General features: G+C 32.9%; 1 pseudogene; it reads left to right on the forward strand.

Annotated features, from left to right (window-relative positions):
- Positions 1–1,896: 1,896 nt before the first annotated feature.
- On the forward strand, positions 1,897–10,348 carry LOC149570178 (glucan endo-1,3-beta-glucosidase-like; annotated as a pseudogene).
- Positions 10,349–12,078: the final 1,730 nt, after the last annotated feature.

The raw sequence follows: 12,078 nt of genomic DNA on the forward strand, positions 1-12,078 counted from the left end.
AGAATTGTCTTTTCTATCTTTCAAATTCAACTTGTTTAACATTATTATTTATGAAGAACTTAGAGATTGAATCTAAAAAATATAGTAATAAGAATTGTAGTACTCGAAGGATACTTTTCAAATATGTAATTTATTTGAATATCTAGGTGATATAAATCAATTTTCAATAGGAAATATTGAAACCCTCATTTAAAAAATTATTTTTTCAAGACAATACCATGCTTGTGTATAACAAGCATAATTTGACTTCAATGAAATTATTTCTCTAAATCCCTTTGGAAAATTATATGCAACATAATAAATATTGATAAAAATATTTATTTTTCATTTTTTCCTTTAAAAAATTATAAGTAATTTGTTGTCAACCATAATTGTTGTTTTTTAAACCCCTCATGTACAAGAAGCATAATTTGATCTATAATTGTCATTTTAATTATATTTTGTGTGTATAGAATTTTCTATAGTTTGATATCATATGATTATTTTTAATAAAAATATGTAGAAAAAAAGAACTATTAAACTAAGAAGAAAATATGTTATTTCAAGATTTTGCACTTGTTTTAGTAGAAATTAATTGCAAAATAAAATAGTTAACGAATTTTAAAAAGAAATTGTCCACTTTATATATATTTGTAAAAAATTTAATAATATGACTAAATTTAATAATTGTGATTAAATTTACACAATCTATAAAAAAAAATTAGATATGTGATAACAAAATTACATAATCTATTGTAATATTTTATTTTATTTTATAGTAAAAATTATTTATTTAAAATTAAATTTGTTATTAATTTAGCATTTATAAAATTTTAAGTTAGAGCTCAATAACAATTTCTAAGTATCTTTTATACTAATAATTATATTATATATATACTAATTAATTAATTAATTTACAATCTAATATTTTTTGGAATTTTTGAAATTTATAGATTTTAATTAAATTTAAAAATTAAAAAGTTTATTAAATACAGAAGTGATATCAATTTTTATTAAAATTTATATTTATATATCTACTTTTTAATATTTTAATATATATTTAAACTAACTTTCTTAAAATTAGAATATTATAATTTTAGAAATTTATAAAATTAACAATATTAAAGAATAAGTAATGAAAATGAAAAAATGCTTTAACACTTAAGAAATTTATTGTAACAATGATTCATGAAACTCATGTGTACATTGGTGAAAGGAAGGGCGCTGACATGTCAGCTAAATCACAGGGTGAAAGGACAGGTATGGACATGGCAAAGGCATGCACAAAATAGTTTATGATTTAGTTGTTGCCATCGATGCAGTACAATAAAAGATGATCATAAAACTAATTTTGACTAGAAAGATTAATAGTACAAGGTTATACTCACATAGGTAGGTTCCCACAAACTTTCAGGGCTTTGGAGCAAATATACTATTTATATGTCAGTGATTTGAAGGTTCTACTCATGAAAGCTTCCAAACCATACGAAACATATTGGATAGTGTTCTATAAATCTAAATTAAAAAGAGTCAAGTAAAATGTCATATTCAAACCATGCCACAAGTTTTGGTTAAAATCTAGGATTGTTGGTTGGACGAATTTTGGAGACTAATTGTTTCAAACAATGGCAAGAATGCTTTCTTTTGATTGGTCACAGTTGGGAATTGAGCACTTGCAAGTCATTCATGTTCTGTCCCATATTTCATTTTTTTTTCCATGAGATTTTCAAGTCAAAGTAGCATCACAATTTGATTATTGGAGAAAATATCTCCTAATTCAATCTAGTGCCATAAAATTTATTTTGTTTTCCCTCTCGTGCAATAAAAATGCTTGATATATAAGAAAACGATTGGGCAAGAACCCTAGAACATTGGCTTAGGAAAAATAATTTGGAGGAAAAATTATATATCATTTCCATGGTGTTCCAAAAATATGATTTAAAAAAGATTGTACGTTTTGTTTGTATTATGATCCTTTGCTACTCAATCCATGGAGGTAATTTACAAACACTTATTTACTGTTTCTTATAACATCAAGTTTGAAGCTTTGATGATGCACATTTAAATTGAACTCAAACGGTACTCTACTCTATATTATCCTTGAGTATAAGCAAATTTCTGCAGTAGAGAATTAAATTTCAGTTTTTGTTATTCATGACTAAGGGAGCTTGGGTGGGATTTTCTATTCTAGATGCGTTTTATGGGTTTCTGCCCTGTGACCCATGGTTGGAGTGCTTTTTGGGGTCCCAATTGGGGTAGGGAGTCCTGGAGTTTTTGTTTTGGCTTGTGCTCTCTAGATGTCTCAGCTCAACCCAAGTGTATATGCTCAAGTTCCCTTCCTTTGCTCCTATGCAACTGGATTTCCTTCCTTGTTGATCTGGTGGGGTTGTTTTAGGAGTTACTATTTTTAGGATGTTTTCTTGGTGGGTTTTATTTATAGAATATGATGTTTTAGTAAGGGGACTTCCACCTTTTTCTCTACTTTCCTCTTGTCTTTGGGTGGCTTGTTTTGGGGTTCCATTCATGTTTGATATGGGATCTATGGTTGTAACCTCTTCCTTGATTGTGTTTGATGTAGTACAAGGTGATTTGTGTTTGCTTATAATGTTTTGGTTAAAGGGTGTTGTGATCTTGATTATAAAATCATTTTAAAAGGGTACCTTATCTTTTTATTTAACTTAGTCCTTTTGGTTTTCGTTATTTCAATAGCTCTTTAAAATCTATCTTGAGATGTTCCTTTTGTTCCAATTGAGAAATGATAACATATCTTAGTGCTTTGTTCAAGAGTAGAAAATATATCTCAATATTTTGTTCTACTATTTGGTGGGCTATCAAACATGCATCAAGAGGGTGTCTCTTGGATCATAAACACACATCAATAGAGTGTCTGTTTGGCTTGTGTACTAATCTTTGTCTATTTTTTTTTTACTTTCCCCCTTGTTTTGGGGCGTCTCTTAGGTTGTTACATTAATTTTTGTCTATGTTTTGGTTACTTAACCCCTTATATTGGGGCTTCTCTTCAGCCATAACATTATTTTTCATCTAAGTGTTGGTCACTTCCTCCTTTATATTTAGAGGTCCCTTGGGCTAGTACACTAATCTTTGTCTATGTTTTGGTCACTTTATAGTTTATATTTGGGTGTCTCTTGGGCTCACCTATTGATCTACAACTTTAGGTATTAAACCAACAACTGATATCATGACTATTACAACACATAGAGATTCTAAATTATTTCCTCTAATGACCAAGTCTAAAAATATTTTGTTCCTCTATCTACATCTCATGTAAATGCACACTTTTAAATACCCATAAGAACTGTCTCTAAATTATTTTGCACATTTTTATGATCATAAAATCTCACCTACTTACAATGTGAACATTCGCTCACTTATACATTCTTTTTCCTTAATTAATATTTCTATATGCATTTTAAAAGAAAACTTAGGTACACATAAATAGAAGGAACATCATCTCCTGAACCTTTACAAATTTTACACAAACTTACTGATTATAATAATGAAACTTATGTGGCTTGGAAATCAAGCTTCAACCTAATAGCTACTTTAGATTTCTTCCTTGTAGTCAATTTTCTTAAAGTAGAGATTATTAGAATTTTTTTTATATCTCTATATTAATTTAATATTTACATTTGTTGATTTAATTAAAAACTTTCATACAATTTTTTTCATTCACTTCATTATGTCAAATAAGCATGTTTTTAAATTCGTATTATGTGAGCACTTAATTTGCTAGCTTTATGGGATGCATTAATTTCCTTTCTTTATAAAATTATTTTTGTGTTGTTCTTCTCATCATTTTATTCTGAACATGGTTATTAAGATAATGGAAGATAATTTGAATGTTCGCCAAAATAAATTCCATGAACCAAACTAATTCCTAACCATTGAATCTAATATATGAAATACGGTCATTTCCTATTACAAAACAAAAAGATCAAAGAAGAGCAATTCATAGAATCTTTAGATAAATCACTTGCCATAGTTTGAGTTTATTGTATTCAACCGCTGAATGCATTGTGTTACCTACCACTAGGCAATATATTCTTATTTTTTAATTTTTTTATAAAAGTTTTGTTTCTGAATGGAAAAGGAGATAAAGAGCATTACAAGAGGGGGAAAAAGGGCACGAAAAATGAAATGGAAGGGAAACCATGAGAAGGCTAAACTTACTTGTATGGATTTATCTATTTGTGCACATTTTTAGTTAAACTCACTTGCGCTAAACAAATAGTTTGCATTTGTTATCTAAAGTGTGCTTTTTAGTTAAATTTACTTCTGATAAAAACTTGCATGTCATAATTTCCTAGCTCTATGTGATCTTGTTCTCAAGGAAATTCATTTTTTGAGTTGTCCTTCACTATAATCATTTTGTACTAATTTTCATAAATAATAGGATTTTCTTATAGTTGGTAAACCAACTATGATTACCTATGTTGGTTGAGTAGATGGGAAGAGAATAGGAGTAGTCAACGAAAAGATGGGAGATGATTTACCACTAGAAGAGGAGGTGGTAAGCATGCTCAAGGAGAACATATTGGGAAATACATGACTTACAAACAGGACCCCAATGTATTAAAGGCCTTTGCAAACTCTAGTATAGAATTAATGGTTAGAGTTGCTGATTTCAACTTAATGAACATGTCTTCCAACAAGAGTGCAATGATGGAATGGGTGAATGAGTGTATTAAACCCTACTATCCTACTACCAATATCAAATACATTGCCATGGGTAATAAAGTATTGGGAGTGCCCACAACTAACAATTATGTGCCATATCTTCTTCCTGCCATGAAAAACATTCAAAAAGCGCTTGTCAATGCGAGTCTAGATAATAAAATAAAGGTGTCCCCTGCTGTGTCAATGGACATCATTGTCATGTCTCTTTATCCAAACAAGGTCTCTCCATCCAAGGTTACATTCATTACAATGGTGAAGGATCAGATGACATCTCTTTTGGAATTTTTGGAGCAGAACGACTCTCCTTTTTTGGCCAATGTCCATCCATACAAAAGCTATATTGAAAACAGTTCTCTTGGTTTAAATTTTGCTCTATTTAAGAGCTCAACTGGTGTTGTGAGAGATGAAGATCTGATCTACAAGAACTTGTTCGATGCCATTTTTGATTTTGTTTATTCTACGATGGGAGCCATGGGATTTCATAGCATACCAATTGTTATTGTTGAAATAAGATGGCCATGTAAGGAAACTTGTAATAAAAAAATATAATAGTTTCCACATAACCCATAATAGGTCTGAAATAAACATAGAAATAAAATCCATATGCAAGAGAATAGACAACATACCCACAAAATTGTGACACAAGATATACCCTGGGAAACCTTCATTTAGGAATAAACCTAGCCTCCAAAAACATCCATCACCATGTATTATTCAACAAAAAATACCATTACAATATAACCATGGAAGCCTTCAAAGCCATAGCCACCACCAAGCAATCCATGTGAATAAGCATAAATCCACACATCCCATGCCATGCTTCCAACCTTCACAAAGCCTCCCTTGGCTAACCTGTCAAGCCTTGTCCCACTTGACTCTTTCCTTTCTCACTCACCAACAACTACTCTTGTGGCTGCTTATATAGTAGCAAGTCCCATGAAACCACCAAGTGGTATTACATAAACCATGTGTTACAACCATTTGGTACCTAACCCATTGACCCCACATTTAATATTGTGCATTTAATTCTTTTCCCCAATATTAAATAATTACATGAAATATTATGACAATGTTACAATACAACTCATCAAGTATATCCCATGGGAATCTTTACATGTTGCATGTCCATCTAGGTGCAACATTACATAATAAAATAAAATAATACAATATAAAAATATTATGCAATGTGTGCAACACCCATTATCTCAACAATCTCCCACTTGTTGTATACATTACATAGGGTCAATTTGTAGCCACATAAATGAACAAGGGAACAATCCCTCCCAACACATCCGCCATCATGGAACATAGTAGACCAAGTGCTCTATCTTGGTACCTGCAACAAAATCAAAGTTTCTAGTATCTCAAAAATGAATGATCTCACCTACTATTATGCCACTACCACTGACATATATAGAATCCATCTAAACAAAAAGCTACCCAATTTGTCGCATTAGAAGATCATAAAATCCTATACCAATTGAAATGCCAAGCACAAAAACTTGATCCAAAGGTTAACACACGTATCCATAGTTGTCAAAATATCCATAGTTGAAATAGCACCCACAACAAGTTCCAAACCCCACCCACAACAAGTGCCAAACCATTCCAACTATCCATACCTGCAAAGCTATACCAAGTGAATCTCACATCATCAACATATCCAATCTATAACCTGCAATCACAAGCCTCAAAAGTAATACCTGCCACATATATACCAAGAAGTTCCCATTGCAAAAGATAATGTTAAATCTATAACCAATTCACTCACAACATCTCAAAAAAGTGAATCCATGTAGTATCAAGGACATCCACAATACATAAATTGATATCCTGCAAGAACAATTCTCATATTAAGTCTCCAATAGTCTCCCAGGCTCTCCACAATCAATAGAGGAAAGAGATAAAGAAATAATCATGTCATCTCTCACATGACATACATGAGCACAAACTAGTGATCACAATCTCCAACTAATCTCAAACCCAATGTAAGTGAAACTGAACATCTAGGAAGATAACCAAGGCCAGAGAAATCATGCAAATCATAACATGTATCATGTCCTTCTACACACACCTCTAGATGTAAACTCTATAAGTATGATCTCCTCCATAAAACCCCAATAAGAAGTCGCAATAACACCCAAAACATACCATATAACTAATCATGGATGTAAGCCTCTCACAAGAAGATCAAACTCATAAACAATTTCTAAACCAAGGAATATGCCCAATACAAAACCATTTCCCAAACTCAACCAAAATTACAACATATGCAAATGGAGATAACCAATACTAAACCATCACTCAAATGAACCCCTCTAGAACTAACTCATGTACCATAGCTCAAGATTCATATCCATGAAAGACAAGCATAAAACATAATGCAACTAAGAGAAACTATGGGCCACACCTCTCAAGTAGCAAAAAACCACCGAATAGACCAAGAGTAGGGAATGAGAATGCTCATCAAGATATCAAAGTCTCCAACCAAGACTCATCTAAGAACAATCTCCTCTCAAATCCATATTAGGTGACTACCCCTTGGAATTCTTGCTGAAACCATCTACCATCCCAACAAATACTTCCCTAATCCAAGAGAACTCAACATCACCACCATCTCTAAGTATCCGTGAGAACTTGTAACCAATCAATCCATTCCAACTCCAAATGCAACATAGCAATATCATGAAGTATCTAGCTTATGATTGGTGTACTCAATACCAAGAAACTAAACCAAGATCAATGTCAAAGTTCCAACCATGGTCTCATAAACATAAACATGACAACATGATCTAACTCATCTTAATAGAGACAACATGCTCTATATGAAGATAATATAACATGTCATAACTCTAAATGCGTATCAAGAGTATATCATGACATAAAAATGAAACCATCCTCACACCAAGGATAACATCTCAAATGAAAGCATAAACCACACCTTTACCAACAACCTTGTGAGTCCTCAAGATGCAACCATCTCCACACACCATGAAAAAAACCATCTCCACATACCATGAAGATAACCAAGTCCACCATGCAAATGCTAAAGATGCTTCTACAACAACATGATCTAAGACAAACCTCCAACATCTACAAACACTCAATAAGTATATCAATGCCAACAACTCCCACTCAACTGTGGTACCAGGTCACCTATGGCATCATAAAATGCATCTCCTACATCAAGATCCTCTAGGTCTACACTTACACAACCAAAGTGTCAGTACTAAGTGAAACCAAGATCTCCAAACCAAGAAGATACAAACCAAACTAGGAACTAATCTTGCACTGTCACCCCATCATTGTCATAAGCTCCCACTAAACTGTGTATCCAAACTATCCATGACACATGATGAAAAATCCATTCTCTAACCATGAGAATCAACCAAGGCATCAAACCATCAAAGAACTCAAAGTGCACATCATGAGCTCCTCAAAAGAAACCAAATAACCATGATCCTCAACCAAGAAGATATACCACCATAACCAAAATCAGGAATCCAAACCAATGAACATCAAGGATGTACCTATATATAGAATCAAGTCATGCCAAAATCTATGGCACTATGATCACATCCATGAACCGAGCATCTGATTCTCAATGTGCCTAACATGTCAGCATAAAATAGTCAACCACAATCATCCACCATGACTGTGCCTAGTAACAACATCTCATCCCTTCTATATGAAGAAAAATAAAAAAATCATGTGACTTAGGGCATAGACAACCCAAATCCAAGACACCAATGTGAATATGAATCAATAATGAAATATCAATGGCCAAAGAGAACCCATAATCACGCTATAAATGCAATCTATACGTATGGACCGCTTACAACACTACACAACTTGTAGACCCAACAAAGTCATCATACATATCCAAATAAAATATTGATAACCATATCATCATGAGACCAATCTAAAATATGAACTGAGGATACAATAACATCAAATCTTAAATCTCCAAATATACAATGTCATAAACTCACAATACTACCATAGTTAAAATGCATACCATAAATTGTTCAGATTAATATATCACCAAATAAATCATGCCAAACCTACACCAAATCTAAACCAATGTGTAGAGCTCTCCAAGAGCTTTCCGTTGACTACTTGAAGTCTGAAATCCAACTCCATATGCCCAAGTTATGCCCTAATTTGTGCTCCAGAGAAACAACATCTGACTTTCGAGCTCTTAAAACTTAACAAAATCTCAAAATCATAGAAAAAAATCTACACCAAGTTGTAGTGCTTTGAATTAACTTTTCAATGCCTATAAGAACTTTGAAATCCACTATCGTAAGAGAAAGTTATGGCCATTTTACTAAGACAGTCTTTTTACCATTTTCACAGTGATTTTTTTTATGATGACGGGATTAAATTTGATAGCCATCATGGGCTAAACTATAATACTCGTTCGTTTCCTCTGAACATGGCCAAACTAGGGTATATTGTATATCAAAATTTATGGAAATTTTGACCTCGATCTAATGGTTAGGTCTATTTTTACTCGGGTGGTCATTTCTGCAAGCTTCCCCTAAAACCCTTATTCAAGTGAAATATCAAAAAAATTCTTTTGACCAACAATTTCACATGCCCAAAATGTTTTAACAATATCCCATCATAACAACAAATCTAAAACCCTTAGATTTGCAATAAAAACTCATACATCTTGCCCTCTCTTTTATCCTCTCATGCATTCCTATGGATTCAATCTATACCCACAAAATTGTGACAACATACCCACAAAATACCAAATCTATCCATATGCAAGAGAATAGACAACATACCCACAAAATTGTGACACAAGATATACCCCGGGAAACCCTCATTGAGGGAAAAACCCAGCCTCCAAAATCATCCATCACCATGTATCATTCAGCAAAAAATACCATTGCAATACAACCATGGAAGCCTTCAAATCCATAGCCACCACCAAGCAATCCATGTAAATAAGCATGAATCCACACATCCCATGCCATGCTTCCAACTTTCACAAATGCTCCCTTGGCTAACCTGTCATGCCTTGTCCCGCTCAACTCTTTCCTTTCTCACTCACCAATAACTACCCTTGTGGTTGCTTATATAGCAGCAAGTCTTATGAAACCACCAAGTGGTATTAGATAAACCATGTGCTAAAACCATGTGGTACCTAAGCCATTGACCCCACATTTAATATTGTCCATTTAATTCTTTTCTCCAATATTAAATAATTACATGCAATATTATGACAATGTTACAATACAACTCATCAAGTATATCCCATGGGAATCATTACATGTTGCATGTCCATCTAGGTGCAACATTACATAATAAAATAAAATAATACAATATAAAAATATTAAGCAATGTGTACAATGCCCATTATCTCAACAGGCCCTCCATGGACAACGGTGTTGTAAGTACTATTGAGAATTCCTGAACTTACATGAACAATCTAATTAGGCATGTCTTGACAAAGGAAGGGACACCCCAGAGGCTTGGAAGGACCATCGAGACTTTCATCTACTTTATTTTAAATGAGAACCGCAGAATAAATGGACAGGAGGTAGATAAAAACTCAAGCCTCTTCTACCCCAACAAAACTGTTATCTATCCCATCTTATTCTCTCCTAGCTTTTCTAAAACAGTAAACCTCCTCATTTATATTAAAATGGATGATTAGGGTGGGTGCAGTACTATGCAAAATTTGGGGTGTGGTTATTTTTACAATGCCTTTCTAACCAATTTATACTTGCAAGTCTTATCGATTGATTAGTTTTCGATAGGAATTGATCATAATGATTCTAGGAATATAAACTATGAATGGTGATGTAATGTTTAAGTAGGTCTTCTTATGTGTATCATTTAATTATGATAATGAACGGATTCTATGTTTTATTTAACTACTTATGATCTATTGAAAAATATTGCATGCATTTTGTCTGGACTGAAACCAAATATAAGTGCGCAGGATAAAATAGAGCTATTTCTTATTATTTACTTTCTTCTTATGTATTAATGAATTGAAATTTATAATCATTATATATCCTGAACAGGGTGTAGCTTGGAAGAACAACTTCATATTTCTGTCACCTTCAATAAGCCATTAGACTCTAGATTTTTGCTTCCATAAAACCTTTTCCTATTTTGATAGCTTCAACCACTATTCCCTCGGATGCCTTTCTGACTTCCCCAACTCTTCATCTTTATAAATTATCTCCATTTGATTTTGAACTCTCTCTATCTTCCCTACTAAGTATTTTTTTTCCCTTCAAATATGTTACTGAAAGAGTTCTTATTCCACCCTTTTACTTTACCTTTGATCTCTCTTAATTTAGTATACATATTAATCATATAGGAGCTCACAACCAGGGCATTCCACCATCTATGAATGAGACCCCTTAGGCCTTGGTGTGAGAGCCACATGTTCTCAAATTTGAAGGGGGAAGCCACTCCTTTTCCAGTGATCAATTCCTGCAAAATAGCATTGTGATCAGATCAAGTTCTAGTAATTTTACTTGTGAGATGAAATTCATCTACATTATTCTACTTAGTGGATAGGGTAAATCTGTTAAGTTACACTTGGATCAGTCTATTGATCTATCTTTCGTTGTTCAATATAAACTTGGAACCCTCCAGATCTAGATCAATAAGCCCCAATTTCAGTATAAACTCCCCAAGATCTATCATACTATCTAAGCAATCCTCAGTTCCTCCCACTTTTTCCAAGGGGTAAAGGGGAGAATTAAAATATCCATCTATCATCCATTTTGTGTTCTAGTTATTACCCATCTAGTTGGACACAACAAACTAGAACGATTTTCTATACCCCTTGTTATTAGGAGCATATATCTGGACTTAGGAGAAGAATGAATTAGAGTACCAAAGATTTTATTCTTGTTCCACATAATAGCTAGACCTCCAAAAGCTTCTAGAGAGTCCACTAAAACTCAATCTGCCACAAGCCACACAATACTAGCCATTTTTTCAAAACCCTCCTATTGCATCTTTGTTTCTTGAATCATGATCATATCTACTTTGTTCTCTTGAAGAGCACATTGTAAAATATGATGCTTTGTCAAACTATCAAGACTTCCCAAATTTCATGACAAGACTTTCATTAAAAAATAGAATTAAAAGGTTTCATTAGACACAGAGATAAAGTAATCACTTTGGTTCCTTTGTGGGTCCCTTCTTTATTTTTCTTCACATTGCCCCAGTACTTGTTACCTAGGTGGTTTGTGGTTGACATTTTCCATGTCTCTTTAAATAAAATTAAATCATTTCCTTGTTCTAGTTTAATCTTCTTCTTTTTTCTTTTTCTATCAACTACATTCCAATTGAGTTCTTCGAAAGTTCCTCATTTTCTTCTAGTTCTTTATATGAAGAAGAAACAAACATAAGTTTCAAAGC

This window comes from Cupressus sempervirens, chromosome 3, assembly GCF_028749045.1.
Source record: "Cupressus sempervirens isolate cs-2001-9-10 chromosome 3, ASM2874904v1, whole genome shotgun sequence".
Taxonomy (NCBI): Eukaryota; Viridiplantae; Streptophyta; class Pinopsida; order Cupressales; family Cupressaceae; genus Cupressus; species Cupressus sempervirens.